The sequence below is a fragment of the Phasianus colchicus genome, chromosome Z, assembly GCF_987193195.1.
Source record: "Phasianus colchicus chromosome Z, bPhaCol1.hap1.1, whole genome shotgun sequence".
NCBI lineage: Eukaryota > Metazoa > Chordata > Aves > Galliformes > Phasianidae > Phasianus > Phasianus colchicus.
Window position 1 is genome coordinate 1426250 of NC_143476.1, and position 21228 is coordinate 1447477.

General features: G+C 42.4%; 2 long non-coding RNA genes across 8 annotated transcripts in view; both read left to right on the forward strand.

Moving 5' to 3' along the window:
- The window catches only part of LOC149912169 (uncharacterized), a 125359-nt gene that overhangs the window by 12790 nt on the left and 91341 nt on the right, over positions 1-21228 (forward strand). The gene's annotated exons all lie outside the window — the stretch shown is intronic.
- Positions 5923-21228, forward strand: part of LOC149912171 (uncharacterized) — a 36013-nt gene continuing 20707 nt past the window's right edge. For 3 of the 7 annotated variants that reach the window (XR_016461679.1, XR_016461678.1, XR_016461682.1), the window contains exons 1-4: positions 5923-7549; positions 8418-9883; positions 10255-10354; positions 10449-10629. This is a non-coding gene — a long non-coding RNA (uncharacterized LOC149912171). Of the gene's footprint in view, positions 7550-8417; positions 9884-10254; positions 10355-10423; positions 10630-11975; positions 14905-21228 lie in introns of those variants that run through there. The other 4 variants (XR_016461684.1, XR_016461683.1, XR_016461680.1 and 1 more) reach the window with 4 other exon arrangements.

The following is a 21228-nucleotide window of genomic DNA, read 5'->3' on the forward strand; positions in this document are numbered from 1 at the left end:
CGTGCCGACAGGATTGGGGTGTTATAAGGCCACAGACAAGGTTCCAGAAGACCATCCTTAACCAGTGTCTGTGTTACAGCTTTTAGACCCACTCTCCCTTCTAAGGCTATGGGATATTGTTGCTGTTTCACAGCTCCACTCCCTCCTTGGGCAGTTATTTGTAAGGGAAAATTGTGAGTCCACCCCGATTTCCTTCCCCTGCCCACAGCTTTGGATTCATTTCTTCTTCATCACAGCTGATAACACATTCATTGACACCTGATATCTGTTTCACAGACTTGCAGCTGTAATCCTCATTTAACTGTTAAATCTCTCCCCCATAAATCGGTCCCTGCTTCAGGCACAGAGAACAATTGCCCTGCAACTATTTTATCTTTCCATTTTAACTCTGTGGTCTCCAAGAGTGGAGCTGTCATTTCTGATCCCTCAGCCCCAGTTATGCACAACAGCCACATCCCGATACAAGTCTGGTACCTCTGAACTAGCTAATGCTGTAGGATGGAATGTTGTTTCTGCACTGGCTATCAAATGTGGGATTGCTCTGAAGTAGTACAGCACCATGTGTTTAGTAATTTGCCCTTAGAAACAGTTTGAAAAAGTAGAAAGACTTTATTAGTATTAGTAAAAAGAAGTTATGTCATAACATATTTTAGAAATACAGTTGTTCAATCATGTGATCAATTCTCACTTACAGAACTGTAATAGTTACAAATTGCATGGGTTTAGTATTAAGGACCAGAAAGCATGTTGTAAGGCCATTCTGTTTGGATAGGAGAAGCTCAGCAAAAGAAAAACAGACTCCAAAGAAGCCAGGGCCTCCACACAAGGCCGAACTGACTCACTCTGTGGGCAGGTTGGGATGCAACAGGCAGGCATCAAGAGACTCCCCTCTGTCCTCCTTCCAAACTTCTCTCTCTTCAGGGATGAGCAGGTGTCCAGAAATAGTGGCCAAGTGTTGATAAGCAGCTGTCAGACGTTCAATAATTAGCAGTACACCTGCTGAGCTAGCAACAATTGGTGTTTAGCCAGTCACACACACACACACAGAATGGCCCGGGTTGGAAGGGACCTCAAGGATCAGGAATCTCCAACTCCCTGCCACAGGCAGGGCCACCAACCTCTGTACCACTGCACATATGCACACTGCTGGATAGAAACAGCAGTGTGGGAAAAAACTGTATGCTGTGGATGCAAAGGGTGAATCAGAATGGCTTAACAGCTCAAATCACGAATGTATTTTCACCTTCACATTACCCATACAATGTCTGAGAAGGAGCTGTGTGTCAGATTTTTTTTTATGCTCCCTTTCTTTCACCAGCCCTCTTGTGAAGTGCCTAGCTGATGGCAGCCCTGCTCAGCCTCAGAGAAAGGTGACCCCAGCCAGCACTTCTGTGCTTTGTGTCCTGTGTCAGCAATAACTCTGAGTAACTAATGCATTCAGGAAAATCAGGGTCTGTTGATGGACCATTTGCAAACATAAAGAGATGCCAAAACCGAATGGATAACTGACCTGTTATGAATGATTATCCCCACCTCTTCTGTTTGCAGCTCAGTGACTGTGGGCAGCCAGTCGAGCCAATGCACACCCAAGAAACATCAGACAAGGCACTTCTGACCTCGTTCTTCCTGTGACCTTACAGCACTGCCCTGCAGAATGAATGTGTGCCTGCAGAGATCTCTCTTGGCATGACTTCAAGAGCAGCTCAGTCAGTAGTTCACAACTTCACACCCATCTGGCTGTTAGATCTACGAGGGAACTGTTAATGTCAGAGCTAGAACATTGCCAAGCTGCAACAAAAGCTGCATGGCAACGCAGTGTTGATGATCTCCACATCTTTCCGGCAGTGAAATTTATTTTTAATTCTCTGCAGGAAAAGGTTTGTGCCAAATGACAAAGGAAAGAACCCTTCCTGCAAAACGTCTGTTAGAAAGCAGCACGTTGTCAGCTGGAATCATGAGTTATTTCAGCCCTCACTGGGCTGATCTGGAGAAGGGCTGTGCCAAGGTATTTACAGATGTCTTCTGATGGGTTTGAAGCATTTCTGGCTTGCAGGGTAGGCATAATTCTGCAAAGCTGGTGGATTGCTTGATCAATCTGAAATACAAGAAAGATCAATAAATGACAAAAAAAAAAAAAAAAAAGCACCCAGATATATTGATAGCTGCATTACGTACTACATGATTCCTTTCAGCTGTATGCTTTTTTTTTAAATAAGAAAGTGTAGAGCTGCCAGTTCCCTTATCCATCCTTTCAAGCTCCAGGCTAAGTAAGAAATGTTATTCCTCTCAACTGGAAGATGCATTCTGGGAAGAATGGTCTTCAAACTATTTGCGTTTCTTTAAGACATTCAGTTATGGGAAAATAAGACAAAACAAAACAACAACAACAACAAAACACGAACAACCCCTATATTCTGAAAATGAAAAAAAAAAAAAAACCCTCTTGACTTTCTCTTGACTGACTGAAAAGTATAACACATAAAATGCAAATGTTTAAGGAACAAAGAAAGAACTGTCACGGAAAAGGAGGGAGCTGCTCTTTTACCTATCAAACCTTCCACATCTTTGAGTGTCTGCCAACAACCAGAATGTGTGGAGGCCCCTTCAGTAAATGGAGGGCAATGATGGCACTGCACTTACATTAATCCTTGATGAAATAGTACAGCACTGATAGAAACTTCCCAACAGTCTGTGCTGATCTGAAATGCTCTGGCAACTCTTTGCAAAAGGCACTTCATGCTGAGTATTTTTATGTCATTGCTTGCTTGCTGGTATCACCTGTGCTGAGCTAGCTGGACAAACCCAGATTGGCAGCTCCTCAGATGTGTTACCAGCTAATTTCTCACTGATCATTAGAAATAGAAAGTTAATTCTGCTGGGATTTTAGCCAGCTTTCTAGCTGTGTATTCATCCTTGGCATAACTAATTCTGTCTTTAGACATGTTTTTGAAACACTCACACGTTTTACCAACAGATAAGTAGATAAGAGACCAAAATGCTGAATGGGAATGAAAAAAAAAAGCCATGTCAAAACAACAACAACAACAGAAATAGAAGAATTAAAAGTGTTCCAAAAGGTTAAAGATGTGGACTGAAAAAGTCTCAGCCAAAAGTATTTCTGAGGAATTTCTAAATTTATTTCCGTATTTCTTCTACTTGCCAAGAAAGCACGATCTTACTTCTCCAGCAAAATTGGTGTGCCCTTATCTTACTAGAGAAAGGGCCTCTCACCATGGCACAAAGCTGCTAGAGTTTCCCAGGACACAGGAACAAGATTTTCTCCACTCTTCCACTCCTCCACTTTAGCATTTTGCAGTCAATGCTTTGGGGTTTTGGCAGAACTCACGGGTTACCCTAGTGTAGGATACTGGCTTCTACATTGCCAAGATACCTCATGGTAATTTTGGTCGCCCAGATTTCAGCTCTGTTGGGGATGAAAAAAGAGGCTGAATTTCCCACCGTCAGTCCCACAGATTCCTTCTCTCCCATTGGAAACGTCTGGGACATTACTGAGAAAAACACTGCAGTCTTTTGTTCAGGGGTTGGCAAAGGCAATGCTCCCCGCATTCCTCGCAGGGGCCTTTTTCCATGACTTTTTCATTGCTGTACACAAGTGCATACGGATACTTGGACACTCCGATGTAGGTCGCTCCAAAAGTAATGCCTGCTGTTGATTTCGATGGAAACTGCAGCTCTGCTGCCATCTGCTGGCACGACAACAGAACGTAATGGAGTATTTGTAGGAAGGTTCAGCCTCTGCTGCCGTACCACCAACAGTCACCTCTGATATCACGGGCGTTCATCATTATCTGTCATCACAACACCTGAACGTACGGCCACTGACACAGATTGCTGACAAGGCCTACGATTAACCTGCAGCAATGAGGAAACCCATGAAGTCTACGTGGAAATGATAAAAGCTGACCAGGATAACTGCCAGCCAAGTTTCATGTTACAGATCGGTGCATCATTTCTGTATTTGGCAGGGTTGAGCAGTCGGCAGTTGGAAAACAAAGCACTGGATTTTGCAGTGTTAGTGACAGAGTGAGATGTGAACAAATGAACCACTTGTCACGTACTGCCTTCTTCTGTAGCGACATTAAACTCTGCAGAAATACATTTTCCCTGTGTTTGCCTGCATTTGTGAGGAACCGGGGCAGAAAGAGAGCAGCGTCGGGCAGAGGGGATGAAAGATGGAACCCTGCTTTCTCGGGCTCTCCTGCTTGCAGGAGGCCGCCACCGCAACCGCGAAGAACGTCTGCTTTATCCGAGACGCCGTCCCAGAGCGTTATGTGGAGACTTCCCACACTGCGGCACGTCCTCCGGCATCACCGCGAAGTGCGGACGCCTCGACCGCCGAGGTTCGCCGCTTCGGAGCCGTTCCCGCCAGAAGCGCAGCGACGGCCCGCGAGGCGCGGCGCGGTTCCGGCCGCTTCCCTCACTCACGGCTCCCCGAGGCGACGGAGCGGCCGCGCGGCTCTCGGCCGGGCGGCTCTCGCGAGAGCGGCCGACGCGGCGGGGACGTCGCCGGGGCTCGCCTGGAAAAAGCCTCGGGGGCGGAGCGGAGGCGGCGGGGCGCGAGGATCGCCCGGGCCGCTTTAACGAGGAGAAGCCGCGAGCCGCTCGGACGCGGGACCGCGCGGCGAGGGCGGCCGTCGGCGCCGCCGGGCGAGCGGTGAGTGCGCGGCTCCCGTTGACGGCCCGGCGGCCGCAGCTCCGGAGGCGCCGAGTGGCCGCGGCCGCGCCCGCGCCCGGCGGAAGGCTGACGCCGCAGCTGCGGAGCCCCGGGTGCTGCTGGGCTGATGTTCTTTTGTGTCCGTGAGATTGGCAGTGGGGCTGAGTGTTCCCTCAGCAGGTCTGTAGATGACACCGAGCTGTGGGCTGTGGTCAGCACACCGGAGGGATGGGGTGCCACCAAATGGACCTGGACGGGCTTGAGCACTCGGCCTGGGAGAGCCTCAGCAAATTCAAGTGCGAGGTCTTGCACCTGGGCTGAGGCAGCACCCATTAGCAGTACAGACTGGGGGATGAAAGGATTGAGCGCAGCCCTGCTGAAAAAGACCCGGGAGTGCTGGTGGATGGGAAGCTGGACATGAGTCAGCCCGGAAAGCCAACCGTGTGCTGGGCTGCACCCAAAGCAGTGTGGCCAGCAGGGTGAAGGAGGGGATCCTCCTTCCTCTCTGCTTTGCGCTGGTGAGACCTTACCTGGAGTCCTGTGTCCAGATGTGGAGTCCTCAGTACAGGAGAGACGTAGACCCGTTGGATTGTATTGAGTGGAGGGCCATAAAAATTATCCAAGGGGTGAAGCACCTCTCCTATGAGGACAGGCTGAAAGAGCTGGGGCTGCTCAGCCTGGAGAAGAGAAGGCTCTGAGGTGATTGTGGCATTTCAGTATCTCAATGGGAGCTACAGGAACAAAGGTGATAGACTCTTTATCAGGCTCTGTTGTGATAGGACCAGGGGAAATGGTTTCAAGCTTAAAAAGGATGGATTTAGGTTAGATATTAGGAAAAAGTTTTTTACAGTAAGGGTGGTAAGGCAGTGGAACAGATTGCCCAGAGATGTGGTGGATGCTGTGTCCCTAGTGACTTTCAAGGCAGTGTGCTGGATTAAACCATGGGGAACCTGATGTAGATGTAAATGTCCCTGTTCATTGCAGAGGAGTTGGACTAGATGACTTCTAAAGGTCTGTTCCAACCCTAAGGATTCTATGATAAAAGTCACTATACACACTCTCTTGGCGTTGATTTCTGTCTCTTGCCACTTACTCTTCCTTTCCTCCTGTCACTAATACAAACATCTCATTTGCTTTTCTCTATTTTGTTTCCATGTAAGCTTCTACTGTCTTCGGATGCTTTTCTTGCACTCAGTTTCTTTGTTTCCTACACAAAGGAATACCACCCTCACAAAGTGACCCCTCCCTCCCCCCACTCCTCTAACTTCTTTCCAGGCATTCCATTCCTAAACTTATTGGTATTCTGAACTCTCCTCTGATTTCATCATGGCAACAATCCATCCTCCATCCTTGACATCTCTCTAGAATTTCTCTCACTAAAGCCTTTGATGACTGCAGCTGAATCTCAGATCCACATCAGCATGCTTATGTTTTTCAAATGATCAGACACCTGCCTCACATTTAACCAGGCTTTTCTTACTGAATTCTTGCCCTTCCTCAGGGACTGTATCCTCTCTGAGCTTCTCTCATTATTCTCCAATTTTTTTTTTTTCCAGTTTCATTTTGGGGGGAGAGGGGTAGGAACCAGACAATTCTTTAACTTCCTATGGGTTTTGGATAAATTTTTTGTCTCTATCCACACTGTCTGTGGATAATTTTGTCAGGAAACAAAGTCATTTCCAAATTCTGAGACAGAGAAGCAGATTTAAACTTATTTTTCTCTCTTCGGTGCTCTCTTCCAAACATTCAGCAATCCATTCTATTTAGCTGTGACTAGAGGTAAACTCATTTTCTCTTGGCCACCTTTGTGTCCTGTTTGTTCAGTCCTTAGTCACTGAGGTTATGGCCTGTGACTAGAGTGCTGCAGCAGTGTGACAACCAGAATAACAAATAGCCACAGAGTTGAATTAGGTAGAAATGTGTCAGTTTTGAAACGAGTGTCACAGTACCTTGAAGAACACCTACATGAAGATTTACTGTCATTAAAAACTAAGTGTTTGACTCGGTTGTTCAGCATTTGTGTGCGTGCTGCATGGCCTGAATTCAGTGCTCTACAAAAGTTTCTGTTGTTTGGCATAAAAGAGGTCTGGATCCTGTACTTTGCTACCCTAGTATCTCTGGTTCTGCTGGTACATCTCTTGTGCCTGGAGCTGGCTCTCCATCTAACTGAGGCATCATCTTTAACACTTAAAAAAACAAGCTCAAGGAAAAAAGGTTTTGGTGATGTGACATGAAAATAGACAGCACAAATACAGACCTGCAGTAACAGAAGATGTACGTGCTAGGTGTTAAATATAATTTGGAAACCAAGCCACAGATGAGAGGTCTTACTTGATTTGGTTTATTTTTGCTAATCAGAAAGTCAGTAGATGTAAACTACAGATGCATCATAGGGATATTCAGTCAGGTGATGCAACATGTATCTAATTGTTTCTTCGTAATTACAATGATTAATAGATATTAGCATGATGATGACTCTCTTCCTAGCTTAAAATATGTTATCACTAAATTTGAAAATGGCACACTAATAAATAGGGCTTGTAAAAGAGGTGTGTTGGTAAAACCTTGTTTTATCTACTTGTTTTTCACTGTAATATCAATATATTGAAAACATTTGCACAGGGCCAAGTAATTGTGAGGGAATAAAACAGCATATGAGGTTATAATTACTATGTTAGGTAAAACAGAGCATTATCAGTCTTCATTGTTGTTGTTTTTTTTTTCCCTTCCAATTACTTGATAGTCCAGGAAACTTTTCACAGCTGAGCCATTGTGTTTTCTTCAGAAGTTAGAAAGAAGATTGGCAGATTGATGTCCGTATTCAGCCATGCAGCAAAGTACTGGAAGAACTGCCCTATTTCATCCTACTCTTCTGTGAGTTTCTATTATTTACCACATAAGAACAACTTCTTTGTAATGTCTCCCTTGTAGAAAAATGACATGTTTATCTTCATTGCCAGCCCTTGATTTCCAGTGCATGTTCAAAATAGTTAATGGGTAAAGGAATGCTGGCTGGTTTTATGCTAAGAAAAAAAGCCTCCACAAGTTCACAGTTAGTAAAGTACACTTTTTTTTTTTTTTTTTTTTGCCAGATGGTCTGCTGGTTTCTCAAGTCTTCTTCTGTAACATGAGGGAACATTTTGTTGTTTGAATTGTTATAACTGCCTATTTTCTGTGTTCAAAGGAATAGATTCCCTTACATCTGGGGTATTTTTAACTGGATAATGTAACTCAGAATGATAATATATAAAAACAGACTTCTGTGTTGGTTGTTGGAAAGAAAGTTGCTTGTTCATTAGAAATACTAGAAATGTAATAATCCCATTTAGTAGTTAGTTTTTCATCTGAATATTAAGTTCTGAGTAGAAAAGAAAATAGCACTAAGTTTAATTGCATGCTTTGAACAAGGTTTAATAACCTATACACTTTCTTAAATATCCCTCAGTAGTGTATGCTATTATTGTCCTTAGAACCTCTGGATGTCCTTGTTTTAATGGTTCAAAGCATGTGAAAAATCTTTATCTCGAAGAATATAACAACTGGGATTTTTTATTTGTACATGATAACACACTAAATTATATCACCTTTAATTAATTTGATTAATTATAATTTAATAATTTAATAATTTAACTATATATAAAAATATATAGCCATAATTCACTGCTGCAGATCTCAATACAAAGATTGCTGGGGCAATGCTTTCAGAGCCAAAACTTCAGCTAGACTGTTGTGTCTTTTGAAGGAATTATGCAGATCCTTCCTATTTGAGGGTCTAGCTTTTGGCTGTCACCTTATGAAGTCACTGCTTTCCATGGACTTCCTGGCATTCGCCTTAATCAAGAGTTGGTGAGGGATAAAAGCCCCTGGCTGATCTCATATCTGCACTTCTTGCACAACCATTGTAGTAAGTATCATCCTTAATCTAACATTGTGAAATGGTTTAATTTATAATGATTAAAAAGGTGCAAAAACACGTCAACCTTCACATACCTTTGGAAGATCATAGAATCATATAATGGCTTAGATTGGAAAGGACCTTACAGGCCCCCCCAGCCCCAACCCCTGCCATGTGCAGGGCTGCCCCCCACCAGCTCAGCTGCCCAGGGCCCCATCCAGCCTGGCCTCGAGCGCCTCCAGGGATGGGGCACCACAGCTTCTCTGGGCAGCTGTGCCAGCGCCTCACCAACCTCTGGGTACAGCATTTCCTCCTAACATCTAACTTAAATTGCCCCCTTTTTAATTTAAAATCATTTCCCCCTGTCCTATTACTAGCAGACTGTGTAAAAACTTGTAAGCTCCCTTCAAGTACTGGGAGGCTGCAATAAGGCCTGCCCAGAGCCTTCTCTTCTCCAAACTACACAAGCCCAGCTCCCTCAGCCTTTCTTCACAGGAAATGTTCTCCAGTCCTCTCATCATCTCCAAGGCCACCTCTGGACCTGCTTCAGCAGCTCCACATCCTTACTGTACTGGGATGCAGTACTCCAGATGGGGCCTCACAAGGACAGAGTAGAGGGGAGCAATAGCTCAGGTTGGGTAAAACCCAGCATCCTGGCCGAGAAGCAAGGATGTGTAAGCAGTGTGCTTACATGTATTTCTGAAGCTGTAGTTTGATTTTTATGGTGTATATATGTATGGGAAGAATGGCCTGAACCTCTGATTGATCACCTGAGGTGAGCAATGAGTCAGCCCTGGGAGCACAGGTGAAGGCAATTCAGCTGTGCTGCTGGAAGGAGTGGAGCCTGGCTGCACCTCTCCTGGTCCCATTTAAGAGCTGACTACCAGTGGGGAAGGATCTTTTTCTGGAGATCCCTTCTTTGGAGTTTTACAGCAAGCCCAGGTAAGCGTAAGCACTCTATCTGTTCTTTCTTTGGTGTATGTAATAATCTGCTTAGCCAAACTCTCTTGTGTTTCGTAATTATAATGTCTGTGTATTCATTGATTATACAGTATAACTAAGGTTTTCTAGCATGTGTTCACTGCAGTTGGGAATTATCTAGGGCAAACACGAAAACCTGGCAAACTGTAGTATTGTGGAGTAAAGAGAAATCCTGCAGTAGAACAACTTGCAAGCAGAGGCATCTAAGCAGAGAACTAATCGCTTAATAGTATATTTTATCATTTGTTTTCTTGAAAGCAAGAAGGCAAAGTGGAAGTGAAGAAGTAAGAATGGACATCATGAAAACATCAGCAAGAATTTCTGTTCTAAAAGTAAGCTAGAGAAGGAGTCTGTAAATACTTACAATTCCACATTAATCATAAATTATTTTTCTTGAGTTCCTATATTCAAGTTTGTTTAAATAAGAGGTTGACATAATCTCTGTTTATGCTTGTGTGTGCATAGCAGTATATTTGGAGATGCTCAGGTTAATGGTGGGCCAGTAACTCAGTCACTCTGCTATAGCAAGAAAGGGATGTTTTAAATTCTTTATTTATTAAATATTTAATTATAATATATAATATATATATTAATATTTTATTTAAAAATTTAAATAAAATTTAAATATTATAGAAATAGTTGCTAGTCAAAAATGGATTTTTTTGGTTCCCAGTCCTTACCAATACATTTCTCTGGTCTTGAGTCCACAGATGGGTCGCTCATTACAAGATGAAGAAAATCCAGCAGAACTGTGTGGAGCACTGAAGGCGTAGCAAAATAATGGATCGTCAGTACCAGATGATGTATGTATTTCTTAAAATTCCCATGTTTTTATGTAGCAATATAGATGGCTCTACTTATCTTGTCCTTAGTGCACTTCAAATACTTTGATTCCAGCCTGTTCTGACTTCCTTGTCAGTACCAACTGGGGTACAAATCATCTCACTTGACATCAAACCTGTAACCGTTAGGTGTGAAGTTAAGCTGGCTGAAGATCAGATTTGGCTGCTATGGACGTTCTAAGTGCATCTACAGAGGAAGCTTAATCTTTCCCATCCCAGATGGCTGTCTTGAAAAGGTATGGATTGCTATCCTTAATCACTCCTTTCTCTTTGCTGAATATGTAGGGAATCTAAATATTGATTTAAGATGATATGTCTAATTTTTGGATGGCTGATTCTAGAGAACAGAAATTCTATTTTAAGGAGGCACACAAATCCTTCCATGCAGTACTGTTCTCATAGATAGAGTGTAGTTCTTGTAGGCCTGGGATGTAGGTACTTACGTATTTTGAGGAAGATAACAATTTAACTGCTCTGTTCTGTACTCTTGGTGTATTTGGTGCTGGGGGAGAACTGGTCCATTAGGATCCTGGTATGAAAGGCACTCAGAGTCTGTAAGGTACCATTTGACCTGCTGTTTATTAGATTGAATGCTAAAAGGACAGAATAATAAATAACTGATGTCCCTTTAGATGCTAAGAACCCCAAGTTATGCAGCACCGAAGAAGCATCTGATCCCTGCACAACACTATGCAGACCCCTTATTTGAAGGGGTACTCCCATTTGGATAATTTCCCAACATGCCAGCTTTTTGCTGTACTTCTAGACAAAGTCAGGATAACCCAAGTGGCATAATCACTGGTACTAAATGGGAGCTGGAGTTTTTGTGAAGGAAACTTAAAACTTGATTGCAGTACTGAATCAACAGGTGAGAATGATGCCTAGAGCACAGATCCACAGCAGTTCTAGCTGTTCGGTTATGTTCACTTGTAGCCTTTAATGTCAGGAAAGGAGTTGAGCACTGAGCTGTGTATGCTCTGTTTTGCTGAGAGTTGCAGCGTGACTTATTGAGTCAAACTGCCATCTCTTCCTGGAAGGCAGGTTCCATTTAAGACACTTTTGTGGCTCACACACTCCAGATTATGCAGACGCACATTTAAAGGTTGTGAATGACTGGCTCTGGGTCTTTTGAAATGCTCCTTTCCTACCTATCTACTTCAACAAGTCAATAGTTTTGTGTCAAGTTAAAGATCAGAGGGCATTATTCTACCTGATCGTATTTGTGGCGTGGAGACAATCACTGTGGCAGATTTCCTGCTCTGAAGAGTACTGCTATGGCATTTAGCTAAGAAACAGAAATTCTGTTGGAAAGACAGACCTCTTCTGTTACTGAGGCTTACTGTGTGGAAGTGCTTTTTTTTGGGAGAGCAGTTTGAAGGAAATCGTCCTGAGAGCTTGTGACAATTCTAACTGAAGACAGAGCTGTTTAGATCTGTTTCCAACCACCACAGAGCCAACAAGAAAGCTGCCCCAACTCCTCTGTAGAGGTCTTATGTGACTGATGATGGGGCAAGGCCAGGGCCTCCTTCTGTTACCTATCCCCCTGTCAAGGAAGAAGCATTGCTGCACTTGTGTTTTCCAGAAGAGGTGACAGACCTTGGCAGCGTGACGTCTGTGATGCTAGCAAGGAAGTCAGGCTGGTCCTATGTAAAAGTGAGAAAAATCATCTGGATAGAAAATCATCTGGTAAATATTGCCTTCATAACCTGGGGTTCCCTTATTGCATCCATGTGCAGAGGGACTGGGCTTTTTCTTGGTGATGGACTGACAGATTAATGAAGAAGATTCAGTATGGATCAGATAGATAGAATTGGAGCTGAAGGTCTCAGCAGCAGTATGAGATGCCTAAGCAATGTCATCCTATGAACTCAGAAAGCTCAGGGTGCATTACAGCCATACATGAATTCATGGAGTTCAGTAGAAGACTCACGGTAGGGGTTGCATGGTCAAGGCATCTGGCTTTTGGTCTGAAATATGCTGCATTTAACACACGACTCAACCTGATGGTGTGGGGCCAGAGCAATGGAAATCTGTGCCCTAATTAAGTCAAATTATGGGCCTTGCAGACAAGTTTAATGTCAACAGAAAGATCAGAATTTCCCTTCTCCTATTAGAAGCTTTTAGTAGAAAAGAAAATAAAGCTTGAAATCATACTTTTTTAAAAATTATTATTATTTGGAAGAGAATATCAGTGTACAGTGTGGTAAATGCAGCTGAATGAAAGGATTTTCATTTGTAATTGGCTTGAAGCTAATTTCTTTTCTATTAGCATCTCCTCTACCAAGATTTAATAGCAATCAGAGGGCTAAGGAGGCTTCCCATGCTCTTCAGTTGCAGTAGCATGCGCAGTGTCAATTAACTGGTCTGTAGGTGAAGTCTGTGCCCTTTATCTCAAACCCTGGGCACTGCCTGCCTTTTAACTACATTTCTGGCTTTTCATCTGATGTTCCTACCCTTGTTTACAGATTCTTGATTTTACCTTGGTAATCCAGTTTGGCTTGAAACTTTATTCTGGACTATGAGCTTTGATTTCTTCCTAGGTTAACAAGAAAGCAGGCATAGTTTTAGGTTTGCTCAAAGAAAGCTTAGCAGTGATTATGTGGGGACGTTTTAGAAGTCAAAGGTCTAGTTTCATTTGATTCTGTTTTCTGTATTGTTTACCATCTCTATCTTAATGTTTGGTGGCATAGCTGACTTCATCTCCCCAGCGTCACCGATTCATTCCTAAGTTTGTTGCTTGGATGAATCTCAGCTGTATTCACTCCTCTCTGTGCCTTATTCTCAGATTTCGTCGTTTCCTCTTTTTTTTTTTTTTTTTTTTCCCAGGCATTTATTGAAGTGCAAACTTTTCCATGTAGTCCTCTTTTTCCTTTGGTGTCCAGACAGTACTACCTCCTCTTCATCCTGAGCTGATGAGATTTATTGCCACCCTGCTTCAGTCTGATCAGGGAGTCAAGAACTGTCTTCCTGCTTATGGAATTGTTAAAACTTTCCCAACCGTGCTTTTTAAGAGTTTCCAGTCTCTTGAGTTTACTGTGGCAAGATCAAGGTTCTCAGAATTCTTGTATGCCTATTCATTATGAGTAAAAACAATGTTTTTCATCTGTCAACTGAAGACATGCTCAGAGTGCTAAGTAAACATGCTACAACAAACAGCAAGAAGGCTAAGCCTTTAAAATCCCCTTTATTTGCTGTGATTTGTGACTGTTGTCTTTCATTTTTTTGAGTTTTGTAGGACTTGTATCTAACCCGCTTACCCTGTGGCATTCATTCAGATGTTGTACAGGTCAGAGCTGAAGTCTGCATTTGTGCGTTTGAGATTTGCTGTAGTTGGAGTCTGGCTTTAATGTATTGATTCACTGGATGAAGGACTGATTCAGCCTTGATGTGACTGTTAAACTGCAGTAGATAGAGACCTTGACCACAGCTTGCCCAGCCTTGAACTTGGCCGTCATGATCACTTGGCACTCCTCCTGGAAAGCTGCTGAGTATAAACTTAGCCTGAGAAGATGAATCTGTTAAATTATGTAACTTCTAACAGATGGACTTGCTTGAACACAGAAGTCTCTGTTATTGTATGGAAAATGCCTTTAGAATTGAGGAAGAATGTATGAAAAGGAAAAATATGCAAAATTTGCATTTTCTTTGGCTATGGGATACTCAGAGCAACTTAACAGTTAAGGTTGGCATGTAAGTAATGTGAGATAAGATGAAGCTTCTTTTTGAATCTGAAGTTTTCAAAACTTCAGAGATGACGTAGATGCTATTGCAAAATAGCATAGTGGTTACAAGTGACGTGCTTTTGTACCCATATAACAAGCAGAAAAGATTGTGTATTATTTAGAATAATTTAGAATAATTCAAATAGAATTAGAAAAAATCCTTTATGTAAGCAAGAATGAATTTGGTATTCCAAGCACTATCATTCATGGGAACTTGTCAGTGCTCATGTATCATAGATATCTACTGGGATACTTACAAATACATGCACTTAGGTACAAGACCTAATATTTGCAAACTAATGAAGATCATTTAGTTCAGACACTGAAACTAGCTAAAAAGAATAACCTTAATAAAATAAAATAACCCCACAATTATCAACTGCTAGGATTCTGATAGGCTTTTGTAACAAGTCTTTGTCTCGGATACTAAAAATACCTTTGGAAAAGACAGATGGGGAGCTTTCTGACTGGTTTTGTGAGAACAGTCAAAATGTGCTCTGAAAAGGAATTTCCTCCTGTATGACCTGATGCACTGATGTGTGTCCAAGCTGCAGCTCATTTCACAAGTGTTGCTGGGCTTGTTAATGGTGCGTTGAGAGAGCTTTTCCTTATCTGAAGCTGCTCATTAATGACACAGAGGATCTACATAACCTTAATTGGTTTCAAATACCTATATGCTGAACTCAATTACGTAAATTTGATTTCTGTTCATTCTTTGGAGATAATTTGATAGGAATATCTTCATCTTAGCTAAAATGATCCCATTTGCTCCTGCTAGTATAGGTATTGCTGTCCACATTTCTTAAATAATCACAGATTTCTGTGAATTGCATAGTTAGTCAGGATAAGACAGCTGTTAAGTTCCCCAGACTGGCTCATATTGCATTGTATACATTACTGTTTTTGAAACATTGCATATACCTCTGCTGACAGCACTTTCATATCTTCAAGATTAACCTTCCATTGAGTACAGTGATACTATGGTTTTCTTACTGCTTTACCCCAGCCTATGCACATCTGATTGCTGTTGTGGGTTCTTCCTTGTATAGGTTTGATTTCACACATCTTGACAGTATTGACCTGTATTAAATTGTATAAAACCTTTTGCTTGGAGAGTAATAAATGACTTTACCCCGGAAAGAACAGAAATATTCCTTCCCTCCTTCCTTCCTCCCTCACTTACTGCTTTGGCTTATTGTTGGAAATGCAAAACTCCTAGAGATCTGATTTCAAGTGTTTCAAATATTCTCTACAATACTTGTCATTAATTTCTGTTATTGCTTTTTTGCCCACATTCTATTTATTATATGGAGCTGGCCTCAGTATGAACCTTGAGAGGTTACCATCCAGGAGCATTAAAGAGATTTAAATCCCTTAATGTTCAATGCATTAAGAACTATTTTATGATATGGCAATTAAAAATGACATGCTGTGGAAAGTAAGAGGATCCCACAGAGTATGTTACAGGTATGGATCATCAGAAAATGAGCAGTATGTCCAACTTCTCCCCTTGGCCTCTTCTTATCTCATAAAAACTGTAACTTTCAAAACATAAAGGAAGCAGTACAGATCTCTACTGGGTTGAAGGATGATGTTTTGTTGCAGAATGGAAAGTTGCAAGTTATTAGAAAAAAATGACCATTGAAAGTGGTCAATTTATGGTGCAGGAAATCTAATTTCTTGGAGCTGTGTGTGCATGTATGTTCTCACTTCATCACTGTTTCCAGATGATGGGGCTACAAACTCAGGCAGTAACCATCATTAGTCATCGTTATTCTCAAAGTTCAGATCTTCTTTCTGACTTCTTAGAGATCATTTGAGATGTTTGTAGCAATGGTCATGGCATTCTCTGTTTGGCTGCAGCTCTGACTAAATGGAATAGAATTATGAAGGAGAACATAGAAGCTGATATTCCCTGGGCAAACCTGCATGCCAAATGTACCTTTCTCAGAAAAAGATGTAATGGTTTAGAGCTCAGGAGAGCTGTAGCCACACGCTGCAGGCATATTTGATGAGCTTGCATTCCCCTTCTGTTGAATCAAAAATCTGGGCTAAGCAGGAACTTTGTAGGGAAAAGAAGATAGAACGTGTTCCTTTCCAGGCTCGCTTGGGAAATGTCAGGTCTTTCAAAGGCACCATTCAGCCACCGGCCTTTTTTGCCAAAAAGATAACAAGACAGCCAGCACTGCAGTACTGAGTATTCTCCATGTATTTACTCATAGCCTGAAATAGAGTATGGCAGTTGTCTTTAAGATCATCAATATACAGTTAAGAAGTGAGCAGCTGACAAAGGTAGGGGCATACCAGTGAGTCTTTCCATTATGAAAGATTTTCATGTAGACCTTAACTCTAAGTATTACAGATTGATCACAGTCACAAATCCCATCTTTCATCCCAAACCTATTAAGCTATTGCAAATTGACCTTATCTGAGCCCTCTTCTTTTTTCTTTTTTTAACTTAACTGCTTATTATGTATTCATTTTATGTATCTCTTATTTTTGCCTTGCCTCGAGCTGGAAGTCACTTTAAGAAAGCCATCTAAAAAACTCTCTGTATCTCTATTTAGTATGTAAGTAAATCTTGGTGTGAATTGTAGTGTATGCGTATCTTTGGTTCATCTCCTGTACTACATAGTGTGGCAGTATGGCTTTACTCTTTCCAAAACAGTATGCCTTCTCAGAAAGCACTTCACTGACAGCTGAAGCTGTTCCTGTGTTTTTCAAATGTCAGGGGGATAAGAAATGCCATGTGGCAGCAGCAGCTGTGCTGGCTGCATCTCCTCTGTTGTCTGGGGGAACATCTGATAAGGTGCCCATCTTGCACCTTATCTGTGACTCCAGTGGAATGTGTAGCAAGGCAGAAGCGAAAGACTTGAGCTTTGCAGCTGTGAAGAAAACCTACAAAATAAGACAGTTACTCACAGCTTGAAATAAAAGTGACAGGTGTGAATGATGAAGAAGTCCATGTGATATCTAACCTTCTTCCTCAAAGCGGAGATTTACTGTCAGACAGGCTGCTTCAGACACTGATCTCATATTATCACACATCTGGAGCAATGACAGCCTTTGCTTACTGCTTACAGGGAGACCTCTAGGGTAAATGCACACACAAGTGTACAAGGAGAGTTAGCAGTTGTCACTCTTCCCAAATGCACTGTGACATGGGATGTGTTCAAGGTAACAGACTTGCTGGAGGGGCAGATTTCCTTGCAGCTTTATAGGAAACCTGAGAGCTCAGTGCAGAACTCTACGATAAAACACCCTTAGTAAAATCTATTTGAGAGGTGAATCCTCCTGGTTTCCATGAAGTTTGGGACTCCCTAATAATGAAATTAAAATTTGCATGATTGGAAATTATATGTTTGGTTCTTTTGATCCCACTGGACTTTAGTTTTAATATTTACCTTCCTGCCTATTGGGGTACTTGAGTAATTTTAATCTGCCACAATATTATGCAGCTCCTCTCTTTAACAGAGTGGGGTAGGCTGTTACCAACTTGGCTGAGGGAGCTGGTGTTGTTCAATCTGCTGAAGTGGAAGCTCAGGAGAGACGTTATAGCTCTCTCTACCTACCTGAAGGGAAGTTGTAGCCAGCTGGTCTCGGCCTCTTCTCCCATGTAACTAGTGACACGACTGGAGGAAATGGCCTCGAGTTGCACCAGGGGAGCTTCAGGTTGGACATTAGGAAATAGTACTTCTCTGAAAGAGTGGGCAGGCACTGGAATGGGCTGCCCGGGGAGGTGGTGGAGTCACCGACCCAGGAGGCATTCAAGGAACGTTCAGATGTTGTGTTGAGGGACGTGGTTTAGTGAGAAATATTGGTGATGATCTTGCAGGTCTTTTCCAACCTCGGTGATTCTATGATAGCAGGAGAAATAGTTATTGCATATCCTTTTTTTTCTATTCTACCTCACTTTGTATTTGGGCTGCTGCTTGGGATCTGCTCAGGATCACAGATGATTTTAGATACTTTTGATCTATAAAGATGAAAATAAGAATGAAGATGGGGTGTATTTTAATATTAGCTTTTGGGTGAATACCAAGGGTGTAAAAAGAGATTAGAAATATTTTGATGGAGAGAGATAAAAAAAAGATCTAGTGGAGATTGTAGAGATTGAATTGTCTTTCCTTCTTCATGTATCAAATATGTTAATAGAGAAAGTGCTCTTTAAGATCAAGCGAAGGTGACAAATTTTAATTAAATCATGTCTTTATGGATTTTTTTTCCTGTTCTTATAAAGTCATCTAAAAATGTTGTAAAGAAGACTGCAACATTTCAGAGGAAGAGTGAGATACAATTTCCAGTTGTTTGCTTTCCTGAACATAGGTGTCCTCATGTCGGTGTGCACATGGAGCTAGGAACTTGGCTCAGTTCCCCACATGCAGGCACTGATGAAAGTTGAGGTGCTCTGGGGTGCTCCTTGTTTCCTGCTGCTGGCACAGACGAGTCTGGGTGTCTCTGAAGCTGCCTGTCACGTTCAGCAGTCCTGTATGTGTTGAACTGCAGCACAGTTCTGTGCACTTTTAAGGCCATGCTGTTGGATAAGGTGATGGGAGCACTTGACCAGTATAGGGCAATGCAGGAACACAGGATTCAGTATTGTCTTGAGACTTTGGAGAGGAGAAATAAGATTCAGCTACAAACAGGTCCCGAACTGGGAAAGGGTCTTCCATCCCAGACAGATCCTGCTGATGAGCTGCTCAGCATAGAGTTGCCTCCTGCTCCCCAGTGAGGAAACATCAACAAGAGCTGAGCTGAAAGCCTCGTGATCAGGGACTTTGCCTGAAAGAGAGTTAAATGTGGCTCTAATTCTTAGTCTGAAAACCATATCAACAATTTATTCAATTACTGTTTATAGTAGAAGTAGCTACACAGGCTTACAATCAATACAGGCTCCCAGAATGCCTTCTATTTATGTGCATTTTTGGTTTGTTTGTTTTCCCCTTGATCTCCAGATGGGTTCTTCATTTGTTCACATGAGGAAAAAAATGAACAGAAGTAGAGAGGTGTGAATTGAGTGTGTGTATATACTTTTACATCTGTTCCTTGTGCTTTGCATGCTCTATAGGAACGTAGGTGACCTGGATGCAAACTCCATAAGGCTGTGGGGGAAACTTAAATATATTCCTACTCCCTGGATGGCAGTTAAGTATTTGTTATCTTACAGAAGGAGGCTGTGTATGAACTGAGATGCCTGTCAATTTCTAATGACATTTCTGTAAGTCTTGTGGTGAAAGTGGTGAAGACAGATGAAAGGCAAGTAGTTTGGTTTATTAAATGATCATTCTTCACATTGAATAGCAATGTCATGCACTCTGAATCCAAGTATTAGAGCCTCTTGTTGTTTTGTAACTTGATCACACACAGTAACTCCTAAGCTAATTTCTTAAAGGCTCATCTGTAGTCTCAGCTGATTATGCTCCGACAGTGAAATGTTTGGGATGGAGAGCAGCAGCAAATGTAGATCACTGATTTATTTTCTTGCAGCCATCATGTCTACCCTTGGAGGCCTTAGAAGCAAATTCTGTTTTCCATGTATTCAAGCTAGAGTAAACCTTTGCTCCAACAGTACTAAATGTAACTATCTGAAATGTTTTGTAGTGTATCAGTAGTTAAGAGTGAGCACCCTATTCAGAGTCACTGAAGTCAAAGACTTGCAGGTAGCTGTCAGAGCTGAAGACAAGTGGCTCTGTGGGCATGTTGCATAGCCATGGTCCCGCATGCATCCCTACTGGTGGACGGGCTGTCAAAGTGCCCTGTGGTTCCCTTTCAGCCTCTGCACTTTCCTTCTCAGGGAATCAGAGTAAGAGATCAAAGGCAGAGAGAAGGTGCACAGTGTTTTGCCCACCTGTATTTTCTGGAGAAGTGTCTTCAGATGTCTTGGCACAAGTTTTTCCCTAATGATTTCGTAGGGCTTTGCACATGGCTGCAGACTAGCACTGTCTGAACACACAACATAAAGGTAATGTAGATGCCCTGCTCACAAAGAAGCAAAATTGTTTCTGACAGATTCTTGGAGATACCAGGCAAAGTATTCACAGGTAGACCAGTAATCATAGCAAGAAAAATCGTGCTCCCCCAACTGGTGAAGGGGCTCTATGGCCACACAGCACTCCTTCCCAGGAAGCAGCCTAGCTCCAAGAGGTACTCTCTTGTTGTGGTCTTATGATTTTTGGTCAGTATTCCACATCATAACATCACACTGTACTGGGAGTTAAAGGGTTAGTACTGCAGCTCAGTGGCTTGTCAGCATTTCTGGTTTCCTGGTCTCAGAAGGAAAGAGTGAGCTACAACTCCCAGAAGACTTCATTGTTCCATTTCCATTCGAACAAAAAGATAAAACTGGCGGAGTCTCAAGACTGCCTCTCTTTGCTCTCTGTGCTCCTGGCTGTCTCTCCTACAGCATTAGAGTAAGGAATGCAGTTTTGTAAACTCTTTCCTGTTTTATTTGAGTTGTTAACTCCAAATCCCATCATATTCTATTATCTCACATTGTGCCACTATATTTTGTAAATTAAGATTTTCCCTTAGTTCACTGCTGCTGGTTTTCTTGCCTCTTCCCCCACCCTTTTGTCTTCCCAGTCCATAGATCCCTTAGCTCCCTGTCACCAAACCTGGCCAAACTACGACAACTTCCTTCAGTGACTGGCCCTTACATGAGCCCAGGCTAACAGAAGGGGACTTATTTTCTGGAGAACATTTTTGTCCTTTTGTTTTTCTTCTAAGACTGTGCAAGCTTTGGGTAGCAATGTCATGGTAGGGAAAGGAGAATGTGTGGACTTAGCAACAGGTAGGACATACTGCCACCTGCAGAGCCTGAGTTGACTTCAGACAGAGCACAGAGGGCACCTGAAGAATGGGGGATAGGGCATAATGGATATACCTCATCTTACTAGAGGATCATTAGATGAGGTAACTGGAGGTAAAAGGTAAAGGAGTTTACACTAGACAGCAGGGATTTATATGAGCATCAGCTTAGTAAGGGCTGTGCAGAATATCTCATCGTGCCAACCTAGCTTCTCCCCATCTCACTTTTGAGCACTGCACAGACTTTTTGACGTGCTGTACTTTCTGATGTGGTGGGACTCAATAGTCAGGAACCAGAGGAGATAG